At 40.9% G+C, this 15119-nt stretch overlaps 1 protein-coding gene across 1 annotated transcript in view; it reads right to left on the minus strand.

Annotated features, from left to right (window-relative positions):
* The window catches only part of SH3BP5 (SH3 domain binding protein 5), a 52692-nt gene that overhangs the window by 37199 nt on the left and 374 nt on the right, over positions 1–15119 (minus strand). Inside the window, exon 2 of the mRNA XM_026841544.1 lies at positions 5783–5911. The gene's annotated coding sequence lies outside the window, so the exon portion shown is untranslated. The remainder of the gene's footprint in view (positions 1–5782; positions 5912–15119) is intronic.

Here is a 15119-nt window from a genome sequence, read left to right on the forward strand (position 1 = left end):
AGGGAGGAGAAAGGAATATCACAAAGCAAAATTATGTCCCTCCCAAATAAGCTCAGTACTAAAGCTGAGCGAAGAATCTGCACCTACTTTCAATCTGAGCCAGTACTGGGGTCTAATACATAACTCCTCACTCTGAAAAAAAAAAAAAAAAAACGGTCAATGATAGGAGCTAAAGCTTAATTAAAAGCAACACTCCCAGGGTTTTTATTCAGCTTAGGTCATTATAAATGCATGGATTATTTTATATTTGTGGGGATGGGCGGAAACACAATTTTATCAGATTTTTTTTTTTTTCTGGTAGAAGGAAAGCAGAAAGGCAAGTCCTCTGGTTCAGTTTGTCCCTGGGTTCACAAGTGATGACTTACGATAACAGTGTTTTAATGGCACCTCTCACCCAATGACCCCAAAGTGCTTTTACTTCTCTTAGTAAGCTCAGCTTCACAGCAGCTTGACAGCTCTAATTTACATGGCAACTAAGAGAGAGATGAAGTAATTTATCTACACCATGCAGCAGAACAAAATCAGCTCCTACCAGACCAGTGATTTACGCAACAGACCACACTTGGTTTTGCACAGCATCCTGTCCCAGAGCATGTTGTCGTTAGGGAGGTAACACACTTTTCAGACTCTACCACCTGCTCTGATACTACTGCAGACACTATTGCGTAGGTGCTTTTCAGCCCCAGTCCTGCAAAATGCTAAGTCAACAGTGGCTTAAGACACTCCTTACCTCAGAAGTTCAAGACCTAAACTGTTGTTTACATTATTAATGTTTCCTGGCAACTTCGCCCTTCTTCCCCATTAGCTTTGGGCAAGAAAGTCTAATTCTTTAACTAGTCAACCAGGGAAGTAGATTACTAGCAAAAAAACCAACCCACCACCACAAAAACAAACAGACATCAGATTGATCTTCCCAACACTTAGAACCTGAATCACCTTCTGGATTATAGGAATTTCATATTGCTGCAACATGGTCATTGCTTGTGTACAATCCTCCACTATATGCCAAGGTTCTTCCACTGAACATGTGCATTATGGCATAACTTAAAGAACATGAAAAGACAATATGCCAAACAAAAAAAGCCCTTGCAGCAGAAATACCTTAAGATTTGATTAAACAGATTTGTATCAAAATGCTCCAAACCAGTAAGGCATGTCTGCAATCAACACAAAAGGCCCACTAGTCTATCAAATGAGGAATCACAACAAGGTGATTCTGCCTTGGCAGAAGTTATCTACAGGGGCAAGAATATTAGCCAGCTCTCAATTCAGTCTCAGCAAAAGCTGAATATCACTGCTTTGGTGCCAACAGACAGCATCCTGATTCCCTGTACCCCCACCTCAGGCGACAAAGCACTCAAATCCTAATGTTGAGGGACCATTGTTCTATCAAAGCAAAGTTTCACCCCGAGATAGACCAAGCTGAAGCTCTCATCATATGTTAGATAAACAGAATCACAGAATCATTCAGGTTGGAAAAGACCCTTGGGATCATCGAGTCCAACCCTCAGCCCTACTCTGCAAAGTTCTCCCCTACACCATAGCCCCCAACATCTCATCCAAACGACCCTTAAACACCTCCAGGGATGGTGACTCCACCCCCTCCCTGGGCAGCCTATTCTACTGTCTGACCACTCTTTCTCTGAAAAATTTTTTCCTAATGTCCAGTCTGAACCTCCCCTGTTGCAGTTTAATGCCACTCCCTCTTGTTCTGTCACGAATTACCTGTGAGAAGAGACCAGCACCAACCTCTCTACAACAAGATGCTACAGGACTTTTGCATGGGAGAGTTAATTTGTTTTGAATTCACCATCTTCTGGCAACACAGGATTGCACAAGATGAGGATAAGGGTAAGTAAACAAAAGGGCTCAAGGTCTTAATGCTTCTCCAGGGAAGTAACTTGAGTTGTAGACCTGATTTTTGCTGACCCCACATCAGTGCCCTCATACCTTTTTAATGGCATTTATCTTAATAAATGAAACAAGTATTTCCAGAAGATGTTCATGCTGGTGCCAAGTGAAAGTAAGCTCCTTGATATGACTAAATACAGCTTGCATCATGCAAATCACCCTACAGCTGGCATCTTAAATGCAAGTAACTCTGGGCAACTCCTGCATTTCTGGCAAAACAGATGTCATTAATTATGCAGGTCTCTGCTCATGAAAGACTTCAATTTATGGGTCAAATTTTTACTTCCCTTTACTGAGAACAACAAACAAGAATTTACACTTCCCCTTCTAAGTTCTGTCCTGTGTTTTCCCCTTATTGTTTAATTAAAGCTTTTCCAATCACAGAGAACTTTGTGTCTGTGTTTTCAGAGGCAGCTTAATGGCTCTAAAATAACTGTAAGGACAGAAGGAAGAAGACAGTCTTCAAAGGCTAGATGTTATTATCAAGCTGTTCCCATGATTTCTCTACAAGTTTACAAATCAAAGTAAAAAGAATGATGCAGACTAGCACCTAAACATATTCATATTCTGGTACATTCCTCCAGTTTCATTTCTCTACCCACTTACCCCTTCTCCCTGATTTAATACAGCAAATTTGGTCCCAGTTAAATGGAAATTTTCTAGACTAAATTAATACTAGAAAAACTCTTCAGGCACATGCTTTACTAATGATTGGTATCAACACTTCCAATCTTCTGGTTTCCAAATAGATTTGCTTCCTTCAATGTCTTTCTTGGCCCTCACATATTCTGTTTCAAGATTTTATAAAACAGAGCCAAAGGGAAACAGGAGACCATCTTCCAGCTTTGTTTGCTGAGCAGATACAAAGAGGGAGCTCTGTTCCATGACCGGCTCATAACACAAAATGGAAAAAAGTGAAATGGACAGTTAGAAAGGGATCCCTGCTTAAACAAACAAACAAAAATCAAACACAACCATACCCTCCCTCCAAAAAAGGCTATCAAGTAATTAAAAGAAAATTGAGTGTGTAGCAAATTAGCAGATCTGGGATAAGAAGCATTTAAACTCTAGCTAATGACAGAATAGATTGAGAGAAAAATATGGTTCTAACAAACCAAATACCAGAATAGGACCTTAAGTGATTTGGGGTTTTTTATGCTCTTGCAAAAAGCACCTTTGAAGCACCATGACTGAATGGATTTCATTGGCAGCAAAGATGCAGGAATAAAAAAAAAAAAAAAAATCCATTTTCAAGACATAAGCTGCTGTGAGAGACTACTTGCAACTCCCCAAAATAGGGCCTGAAATGAACAGGCCTGTGAGAAACAAGGACTGAGAAAGCCTGAGAGAGGATGATGAGGGGGAGTTGAGGCCCTCCAAGACAAGGAATGTCTCAAACAAAACTGCAGTCACAGGGCAGATAGGGTGGAGTCTGGAGCTGATCAGGCTGCCTGGGTAGCACAGGGTGCAGCTGGAGGGGGGAGCCTGTGGAGGCAGGACAGTTCTGCTCTGGTGCATCCTCTAAAATTTCAAGGCCCATCTGTCCCATGAATGAACTTTGCTTCATTAACCATGAAATGCATATTAAAGTTGACACCCCTGCTTATGCTAATGAAGATTAACAAGATCATGCTAATTACATCATCCCATGAAATACCTTGCCCCTCCCCAGACATGAGATACGTAGTCAGGTGGATCAACATAAGGAAGGGACCCAAGGAAAGTGTGTATAAACTTAGGGGGCTGAGGAGTGGAAAACAAACAAAAAAGGAGTGAAATGAAGAGAAGACAACAGATGCACCTTGAACCCTCGTTGGCGAGACCAACTCTGGGGCAGTGATCTCTATTTCTACCTCTCTTCTTTTCTTTTTTCCTTTTTTCCTTATTATCATTAGGTAACACAAGGCATAATTCATTATACACTTAGTTAATTATCATGTATCCAGTTTGTACATTGTGGAAAATTAATAAGTGTTTGGACTTTGAGACTTGTCTTGCTGTTGTCCACTTCGTTGGGGGTTTAGAAATCAAAGTCACTCATCTCCCTCGTTTGAGTGGGAAATGACAGCTGCCAACTTCAGGACAGAGGACAAAGGTCACTGCTCTCAGTGCCTGATATTACAGTCCTCAGTCATCTGATTTTTTTGTACTGCAGAGTATGCATTTCTACCATTGACTTTTTCAGGTATAACTCTAGAAGCCCTATGCATTCTGTGCTTTATATAGCTATTTATAGAAGTGTAAGATCACACTTGAGGCTGAATTTGGGAGATAGTTCAATTTAAAAAAATTTTAAAAATATTTACTAATTAACACAACACAAACAATTCTTTGGTCTTATTTTACTAACTTCCAGCCTTTCTCTAGCTCACTACTGGTTCATCTCTAGCACACAGCATATGGCCCATGAGCAGGGATTGCTTTCAGAGCAGTTACAGATGCATAGTTGATAGCGTGCTTACTGTGCTTTGAAGTAGAGTTTACATATTTGTCACGCCACTACTAGTCTGAAGGATTATGCCTAATAACCCACACACATCATCCCCACTGCCTAAGACAATGGCTTCAAAACAATGCCATGCAATTTAAAGGATCAGTGTGGTCACATATTACCTCGCATGTCACATCCCATCAACCCAGTTCCTGCTTCATCAGCTTTCAAAGCAATTGATGCCTCCTTTTCCTACGCCCTGCTCTGACAATGTATTCTCTTCCCTTCTCTTACCCTGTGAGTTTACTTTCTGCCTTTCTGCACGCACCTACACTACTTTTCTCACCCCTCAACCTCATCCTCTACCCATTTTTACAAACAAAATCCTTCTCCTGTAATTTTTCTATATTTCACACATACTATTCCATCTCTCTTTCACTCTCCCCTTGAACACAGTCGCATCCTGGTTACTCAGCCACAGATGTCACACCATACATCCTTCCAGCCAAGCACAGAAGCAGCAGCTCTAGGCAACCCTTCCCCTGCTTCTGCCTCTCCCTGCCTTGAGAGAAAATAGAAATAGCACCCAGGAACAGGCTCCCCACCGGGGAAAAAATGAAAAGCCTCAGACACCAGCAGAACCCATCACAGACACCAAGCAGAAAGACTGCCTAAGCCACCACACACTCAACTGTCAGCTCCATTTTCCCTAAGGTGAGAAGCTGCCTGACATCTAAGCTTTCTCATTTCCCCTGCAGCCAGTAGATCACGCCCTTACTTACACTCCTCATCCTTCCCCACCTCAGTCACACAGGCCCATTCCAAGCCAAAAAAAAAAAATTTTAGGTGCCTATCAGTAATCAAGTAGTAGTTGGGGCAAGGGAGGTAAGGTCCTGATGACAGTACAGAAAGCAGAGCTCAGTTTCTCCCCAAATCAACACACTTTAGAGCCACTTTTAGCACATTCCTGTTTCAGCACAACCTAATCAACACCAAATCCTGCAGGCTTCCCCAGGTCTGCCCCACTCCAGCCTCTTGCCCAGCAGCTGCCACTTACAGCTGCTTAGCTGCTGAGCATTTTGCTTTAAGAGGAAAAAGCAGATACATGAAGCCTACACTATATTTCGAACAATTACAACTACTGATAGTAAAGAATGGGGCTCTGAAAGGCCATTGATAATGAGGGGGAGAACAGAACTAGTCTTTTGCTACTGATAGTTTATCTGCTGTAGCTGTTCCTAGAACTGAAGAACACATGCAGCTGTCGCTCCAAAGAAACACATTTTTGTCATTGATTCACATGGCTGACATGCAACTCAAGACATAGGCCAGTGTCAGCCAAGTGCATGTGCTTAAGATGCTATTAATAGCAGGAAAGCAATGCAATCAGTATGTGCTTTCCAACTACCAGCACAAGTTTATAAGGCAGAAAGTTCTCACCTGCTTGGCCACCCTCCGAGCTTCCCAGTAAGGTTTAGAGTCTTCTACAGCTTTTCCAATCTTCTTCACCAGTTCATCCAGTTTTACCGTTGCTTCAACCAGCACAGAGCGGAACTTCTGGCGTGCATCCTTCAAAACATTGCAGAAAGGAAAAAAAGGACAAAGACAGATTAGAGCTTTAGAATTTATTTCTGTTTGTTCCTACCTTTAGGTTGTTCTTTAGATTCATGCAAGGGCTGCCACATTCAAAACAGTTACTGGCATTTGGACTAAGCCAGAATTCTTCAGTAGAAGTGATTATGAGAACCCAGAACCACATCTGAAAGCTAGCATGCTGGACACCAAACCTTTGTCTTTCAGAGACAGCTTTTATACGAAGCCTGCAATAGCCTGTGCTAGATGTCACCTCTGGCAGGGTTTCTCAGAGAGAAACAGCTTGTAAATTGCTCACTCAGTGAGGAGGAAACAGCAGCATAACAGGTTCTGAGAGGGAGTTCAATGGCAGACATCTATCTCATCTAGACGACGCTAGAATGGGGCTAGCAGGCAGGGCAAATCCCCACAGCAGGCTGGCAAATCAGCTGGAATCAGCATCTCCTAAAGCCTAGCATGTCACACCCCTAGTACTGTTCCCCCCTGCCCCGAGACACCATTTCACAATTCAAACGAGGATGGACAGGATCTGCTTTCTGCAGGAAAAATGTGGACACTTCCCACATGGTATATTTTCAAATCAGCTCCTCTTTCCTTTTATAAACACACCCTACTTACTTTAATAGCAGCAACTCCAGGTCTCTGTGGCAAGACTGCCTGCCATAGCCCATTTTGTCAGCTGTGGCTTGTATCAGTGGGTAAGGATGCCTACTTTCCATTTGATTTTTATTATTTACTAAGTTTAAGAAAAGTAAATTCCAGCTACTTCCAAATCGGATGAGTTTTCCTCTTTACATGATTAGCTGAAGCAATTACAATATTTTCTCTGCTCTGCTGAAATTTCCACACCTTTAAGCAAAGTGATTCTCATTTTCATCTCAGCATCCAGCACAGACTCTAAATCAATGGAATTATTGCAGAGAGATGCAAATCCAGGCTGGGACCTGGCCCAGGATTTAAGGATACCAAGAGCAAGAGCCATGTGAGCTCTCAACAAGTCTCGTAATTCTAATTAGAGAGCAGGATTTACACAGACTGTTGGAATAACATGATTATCAGGAAGCAGCTGGCTTGAAGAATCGCTCTAATTCAGGAGCTTTTTGTCATTATTGTTAAGGATTTCTAGAATGCACAACTGTTTATTCATTGGAAGATTAAAATACCTTGGAATCTACCACTATGCTTTCAGAAATGGGAAAAAAAATGCAGTAATACATTCCTTTTTTTCAGAAAAAGCAACATACTACAGTAAAAGCTTATTTTCTTCCTTTTTAGTGCTATCTAAAACCTTAATCAGCATTGGTAATATTTCAGTCCAATGCAAATAGCTTTAGATTCCTAAGGTACTCCAATTTACTCTAAGGAAGTATTCAAAGAGGTAACAAATGCATATGGACTTACTATTTTATTAACTCCAATCCAGTCAATGTCATTTCTTAGTGAAAGCCTGAATTGTATAATTCAAGTAATATGTATCAAGTCAATGATTTTCACAGTGAGAATAGTTTGAATATTTCCAACTAAAGTACTGGACGATATATGGTTTGCTGCTTAAAATGAGTTTCACAAGTAACTGAAGTAAGACTGCAAGCATGCTGACTATATTGCAAGAAAAATATTAAATACTGAATTATATTTAAATAAAAAAATTCCTACAAGTGCAAGAACAAAATTAAAAAGTCATTTCCAAATGAGCCTGAAGGTTTGTTTTCACTTTCTTTGTGAAAGCTGCAAATTAAGATACTAGTTGTGGAAAGCAAATACTTAAAAGAAAAACATAAATGTATATGCAGTGATTCATCAAAAATATTTGGTTCCCATGTTTGTGAGATAAGCTCTTGGAACAAAGAAACCATCGCTACCAAGTCTGTGCTTAGAGATCTACCCCAAAATTCATTCATGTGATAATTATGTACACTCTTGTCTAATAGGAAAAAGAGGACTGTTCTCCACACAAAGTTACAAAAAAAAACCCCAAAACACAAAAAAACAAACAAACAAACAAAACCACACACACAACAGAAAAAGAGCAGTCAAACTAACAACTTCTGTGCCCATTAATCTCCCACCAACACAGAAGAAGCACATACAGGATTAGTTACAGTTCAGTAATTTGTAACTGGCACCTGAGGCACAGGTCTTGCAAATGGTTAAGCACATGCTTATCCATGAGCACAGCCCCACTTCATACAGTTACACTGGATAGGGAGCTTCAGCTGAAGAACAGACTGGCATGAACTTCCAGTTTATAATTTTCCCAAAAAGATGCTTGATTTCTATTTTGAGGCTTGAGTCTGACCATCCTCATTTTTTCCCAGTGAAGAACAATAACGAAAACTAAAACACCCCAGAATTTCATACCCATGTCATCCATCACATGGTGTTTTAAATGACATTTATTCTCGGGCTCCTGACTGTCAGGAACACAAGCCTGGAGGCTCTGCCATCTTCTGCATGAGAGAATAAGCAGATGCTTATACTCTGCTGGTATCAGTTCCCCCAGCCAAAGGCTTCCAGCCATCCCCTTTGGACACATCAAGATGCTGAGGTCTTTGAGAAAGTGTGATGTTAAACCCATGTCCAATCCTGCACTACACACAACACATTTACTCTCCACTAGCCCCAACTACACTACAAAAGCAAATGATCCCACATTGTACACCTCCACCATGTGTGCTCCTGCAGTGACCCAGTGCCTTCTCGCCAGCCAGCCTCCTCAATCCAAACCTATTCAGCTTTCATGGTCTCGGTGACCGCGGCTCCTACGCAGGAGCTATGGCAACACCTCCCGTGAGCAAGAGCACAGCTCCCTGCTGCAGACAAGCAGCCGCACTCAGCAGGTCAGCTCAGCGTGTCGGCCCTGCCACGCATTGTCAGAGTATTTGCAAAAGCCATCACCCTTGGGACAGTGCAAAATTTCCCTGGTAAGTGCCCTTGGGGAAATTTACATACAAAATACAGGTGCAGCAGCTATTTTTATTCTTCATGTGAAAGTGGGCAGATCAGAAGCGCCAAGGCAGTTGCACCAGGAGCGCTGGGCTTGGTGCACTTGCTACTTACGTGACGTGAAAAGTGCATCTGTGTTTCATGGAAAGGATGGGCCTGTGGTCAAGGCAATAACTTGAGAATCAATTTAATTCCCTGCTCTACATTCAGCTTTCTGTGTTACTGTCAGTGAGACATTTCAACCCACATGTGAAGTGGTTCAAAGCTGTAAATCCTCTACATGGTGTTTTCTGTAAGAACGCTCACATCAAAAGCTTAGAGGCTCAGGAACAGCACAGCAGTGCAGTTCATCCACGGTCCTCAGCACAGGGGAAGCCCTACGATTGTGTTAGGAGACAACCACATCACCTTCAATTTACTTATCAAATCCTCTGGGTGTGATGTGCCTCCCTACAAGTGTTACCATGTAACTGCAAAACTCTTGCTTCATTCAGACCTTTACCTAGCACACATGGATAACAGAGAAAGCAAAAGATGACAATTCCTGCAACTCGCTGTCATGAGCAAATCAAGGCAGCGCAGCATGTGCCACGCAATTTTTCTAGCAGTCCTCAATTCCTGGTTTCTGTATTTCGGTTCCTTGAAAGATGATGCTTTCCCAGCTGAAACACTAGTTATTACTAAGAGCGAGTATGCAGCCTTAGGTACAAACCCTGTGAGTCACACTCACTGTTTCAGGGGGTGTTTGAAAAAAACCACACGGGGTTGTTTTTCTCATCACTGCAATGAATATATACATAGACCAGATAAACTGTAACAGAATCAATACAACTGACAAAGCACTCAGACAACATTTCAAAAGCATGTTTCCCCCTCTATTTACTCACAATCTTCCATGATCATTTTTGAGAACACTTTGTTACTGATTTTGCAAACAGAAAGGAGATACTGAAAGCTGACTGGCTAACATTCCCAATGTCTCCTCCCTCCTATTAGCTCAAATGAGATGATAAACCTTTTTAAAGCTCTGCAAAAACCGATTAGAGCACTTCACCCTCAGTGCAAGTTGCAAAGTAAAGAAACAAAAAGAAGTAGCAGTTGAAACTTCTCATTTAAGTTATATTCTTAGTAACTAGACTCTCACTACCTAGGTGCTTGTCATACAGATGCACTAGCAGGCATAGCACTTAGTGCATCACGTGAACATCTGCAGTTTACTTTTCAACATCTTGTTCTACAGCTGCAAGAGCTCCCCTCTCATCAACTTTCTCCCTGGAAACCCTTAGCATGTTTCTCCCAAATGATAGATTTCACAAGCACAGTTTTAGAGAGCCTGACAGACTTCTACCCCATATATGCTTTTGATGCAGTATTTCATTGCACAAAGCAGGCTTTGTTTCCAGTAATTTCATATGCTGGGCAGCTATCTGCTACTGCACCGAAAGAGGGACCACACTTAATGACAGGCCATCCATACAGCAGCATTTTGGAGATCCACCCTTAAATGTGGAAAGAAACTAAAATATAATTTTACACTTACACTGCACGTGTTGGAGAATAAAGCATGCTCATTTTCTTTTCCCACAAGTGATGGTGATGAGCTGGTGTTAGATGCCAGATGACAGGCAAATAACTATTTCTGCCCATCAAATGAAGTGTGTATTTTCAAACAATTTTCTTTCTAAAATGAACTTAACACATCAACTGGATATGAAGCATCTTGGTACATCTAAATTTCATTTACAAAGGTTGTCCTATGACCTTTCTGACAATCTGGCGTGCAGAACCTCTGACAACCCATTAAACCAACCTGGGAGGTGCATGGGAAATTAAATTGCTGACTGAGAGACAAGCTTCATCTATTTCCAAGAGGTAGGCAATATCCATAACTGCCTTCCTCTGCTGAAGAGACCTACCAGCTGCAAAAGCTCATTTCCAAGTTAAAATAGCATCAGTATCAACAACCTCCAAGTGTGAAAGCAGGTAGGCTTCCCAATTACATACACATCAGATAGATGCACATACATGTACTCAGAAATCTGCCTCAGAGCATCGAACAGGTTAATGACATTTTTAACATCTATTTGGTGCCTGAGCAATTCAAGTAAGCCAAACTGACTACCAAACCTTAAAAACAAAGGGCAAAGAAGGGCTTAAGTAACATCTCAAATTTTAAGCATAAGAAAAATCTTTTCTTCCACACAGGTGCTAATTTGTTATCTAAGAACAATAAAAATTGGTATTTGGAAGTTACTCTAACCTCCTGCTTGCAGACAGTTACAGACTGAGACTACAAATACACTGGTATTTTTAGTCCTCTTAGAAGCAGGGAGAGGAAAGCAGGCAGAGGAAGGCACTGGGTGCTCCTTCCAAAACAAGATTTCTCTGCCTAACCCTTCCTCTTCCCTTAGGCTAGAAACCCATCTCTGCTTCAAGAACGTGAATGAAGTAAAACCCTTTGACTCACTCAGAAAACAAAATCTTTCCACAGACACAGCAGAGGAAGGAGCCTTTCCTTACTCATCCATGGATTAAAGCACAAGGCAGACAACAAGCAGTCCACACACAGGAGCCATTTCCTATGGAAACAAGTAGATTATAAAGAGACACGGAAAGATTTGTCCTGCTAATGCTGGACAAATCCATCATGCATGTATATCACACTCCAAAAACCATCTGGAACACCAGCCAGTGAGCTGCTTCACCCTGTGTACTCTTTTATGGACACTAGAAAATGCTACTCAGGGGTGCTGATAAAGTGGCAAATGTTTCTACAGATAGGCATTTCCCCAGGCCAAGCAGGCATGCTCAGAATGAGATTCCTGCCACTGACAGGCCGTTTTTCTAAAACTTGAAAGATTGAGGATTTTTCTAAAAAAAAGTCTACTTAACTTGAAAGATTGAGAATTATTTTTTTAAAAAATAATCTTAGTGAGGAAGTAAGAAGAGCAACTCTAAAAAAAATAGCTCTTACCCTTCTGAGAGGGGTTCAAATGCCGAGAAGGCTCACAAATGAAAGAGCATGACAGCTGATACAGCCTTTTCCTTTGACTCTACCCAACACCAACCCAGGGTGACCTTCAGGATAAATCCAGGACTAAAAGTAACACCAAAAGGTAAAAGTCTTGCAGATCAGGACTAGAGGACCTAGGAAAGCATATAAGAAGGATCCTAATCAGGCCCTACTTACAACAAGCATGGCTGAAAGCAGCACTGTTCAGCTCTAGTTTTCATGTGCAGTCACCTCCCCTTAACAAACATTGGCAAGCTCGTAGCTCCAGCAACACAAAAACTCTCTCTAACAAAAACCACATTTGGGATAGCTGGGATTCCAGTGGTAATTTTAATGGTATGTGCTGTATTTCCCCTCCCTGCAATGCTGCCAGAGGGACCCCAAGTGAATTTGTTATATCTGAATTGTACTTTCAGGAGCCAGTGAAAGACGTGTATGAGTTAGCTGAACAAGCAAGTCGTGCACATTTGCTAAGTACATTTTCAACTCCTGATATGAGTTCAGATGGAGACGCTTTTCCAATAAACAGGAAAAAAGCTCAAATAGCAAGGCTCTGCTCTAACTTGCGTTTGGCCAAAACATACTTGTATCTCCACTGCAAGATGTTTCCCCCACCTCTTCACAGACACTTTCAACATAAACAGGGATGTTAGCGAAGCCAAGTGTTAAATCCCTCAGAGGATCCTCATCATCCTTTTGCTGTGTCAGTAATGCTCAGTGTTGCACTTAGTATGAGCAGCATTATGGATTTTAAATCAAGCCTAATCAAAGATTCATTAACAGGCAATACATTAACGCAACATATAACTACCAGCCACTCAGTGCCCTTTAGCAGCTCCACAACTCCTGAACAGGCTGTGAGCATCATCAGGTCAGCATATTTCTCCAGGGTTTAATAGGATAGGTCAAAAGAGCAAAAAATGAGTAATTATATCAAGTAAAAGAATAGATGTAGCCAACTTCAACGTATATGTTCAAGTCATACCATGTATGTAAATCCACCCCTCTCACATGTGGTTTGGGTGCAGAACTTGTTTTAAAAGATACAAAAAAAGTCAGGCAGATCAACTTAAAACAGAATTCCCCAATTTGTCACCTCTGGGAGCAGTAAACACCAATATTTTCTACATCATTGAAACACAGACATGTCTGTTGCTGCACCAAGAGAGTGTAGTCTCAAAATCCTAGAAGCCTCTGGTGATTTCAGCCCCATAAAATTTCTGTCAGGTAAACCAGCATTTTTACTTCCATTTTTCAGATGTAGACCTGAAGCACAGCGAGAACAAAAGCATAGGGTTTAGAAGCATTTAGCACCTACAGCCCTTTTCCCGGTTAATGAGAACTGGAGACAGTCAGCAGTCCCCTTTAGAGCGACTTGTGCAAAGCTACAGGAAGTCCAGAACACACTCGTAGTACTTAGATGCTACAAGGTTACTCTTCCTGTTTATCAGAGAGTACATCGAGTCACAAAAACATGGGTGTCTTTTTCTGAATTTCCTTCAGAGAAATAACACCTTCTACTCAAATGCTCCCATTGCTTTTCCAGATTATTCTTGGAAAAAAATTCAACAGTGGGAATGTATGGACCACAAAGTAATGCTACAGGAAGCTGGCCATCAGCATCTTATGCTGCAAATAGCCTAATGTCATACTATGTTCCCATTAAAGTCAACTATGACCAGATATTGAAAAGATTAAGAAAATAATAATAGAAGAATAGGATAAATATAATTCCATTGTCTGGTTAAAAGCCCCTACAGCTTTCTTCTAATGAAATACTGTGCAATAGCAGCAACACCACAGACTAGGAAGGGGTAGCAAGAAGGACCCAAAGTAGCTAACAAAAGCCAAAATAGCACATCTTCAAAGGCAAACTCAGCATGACCCTCCCAGAAGCCGACATTTTCAGCAGCATTCAAGGATTTCGGAAGTCTTTGAAGCAGAATGATGCCAGTTCTAAACTCCCCCTTCCAAACTCTGGATTCACCCTATAAGGCTGCTTGGCAAAGCTTTCTTTTCTTGTCCAGAGTATGAATGCAGGGATTTTCTTCTAACCACAAATGGTATTGGTTTTTTAATATCTTTCCTCTAGAAAGGGCATAAGTCCATTTAAAATGCATTTATCAACATGTATATAAATTAATCCTTGCTTACATCATCCAACTGCATTTGTCCTTGAAATTTAAGCAGATCAAAAGTAATTAAAATCTTTCTGGATTAAAAATTATGCAGTTGCACGATACCAAAAACTGGCTTCTATCCAGTAAGATTTTCACATGAAGAGTGAAGAAGAAACATTCATGAAAGCATACTGTCGGTGATATTTCCATTTAATTCCATCAAACACTGCTTACAGTAAGTACTCCAGACTGATCTGCACTAAACATTTAATGACACAGAGGTAGGAAGCATCATATAATCATTCCCTGCAGTATCTTAGACTAAGTAAAGTAAGCAACAATATAAGACCAAGCTAATGTGGAAACACTGCTCTTTTATTTACAATGATATATCCAGGAGCCTTTCGGCTTTTACAGCTCAGCATGTGTCATACACACAGTAGCTACAAATCTCCAGGCTCTACAAACACTTGAACACATGAATAATTTTAATCAAGCAGTAAAATCCCATCTTCAGTCATTGGGACTTATTTCATGAGTATGCATTTGCATTATTATTACTATTCTATCTGCTTCATAATATGTCCTCAGTGCAAGGTTATGACAAGATTAATGAAAACCAGGCAACTATCCATAGCACCATCTTTCAATTTCAGTACCTCAGCATGAAATCAGGAGACTGAAAAGACACATATATATAATGGGGTTTTTCTAATATATGTATATAAAGAATCCTGAAGTCCATTTAATTGGTACTGTTGCAGACTAGCATACTGATTTTTAAAGTTCATGCATAAAATTTAAATCAAGCTAGTGACACTTAACAGTTTTCACAACTGAAATATAGTTTAATTTTGCATAACAAGTAGTCCCCCCATTCCACTAAGTTTATTTGCCAATAAATCCATGATCTACGTGCCACAAAGCACAGAAAATGCAAACAAGTAGAAGAAAATAGCTATGTGACAAGGCTGCTTTATTTCCAAAGAAGTTCATAACCCTGTATTCTGTCTGGTGCATGCAGTGGATATTCCAATTTTTTAAAATACTATTAGGAACCACCCCATGCTCCAGGTATCCATCTCATGAAAACAGACATACGGGG

This window comes from Athene cunicularia (genome assembly GCF_003259725.1).
Source record: "Athene cunicularia isolate RWA chromosome 2 unlocalized genomic scaffold, athCun1 chr2_part1, whole genome shotgun sequence".
In the NCBI taxonomy this organism is placed as follows: domain Eukaryota; kingdom Metazoa; phylum Chordata; class Aves; order Strigiformes; family Strigidae; genus Athene; species Athene cunicularia.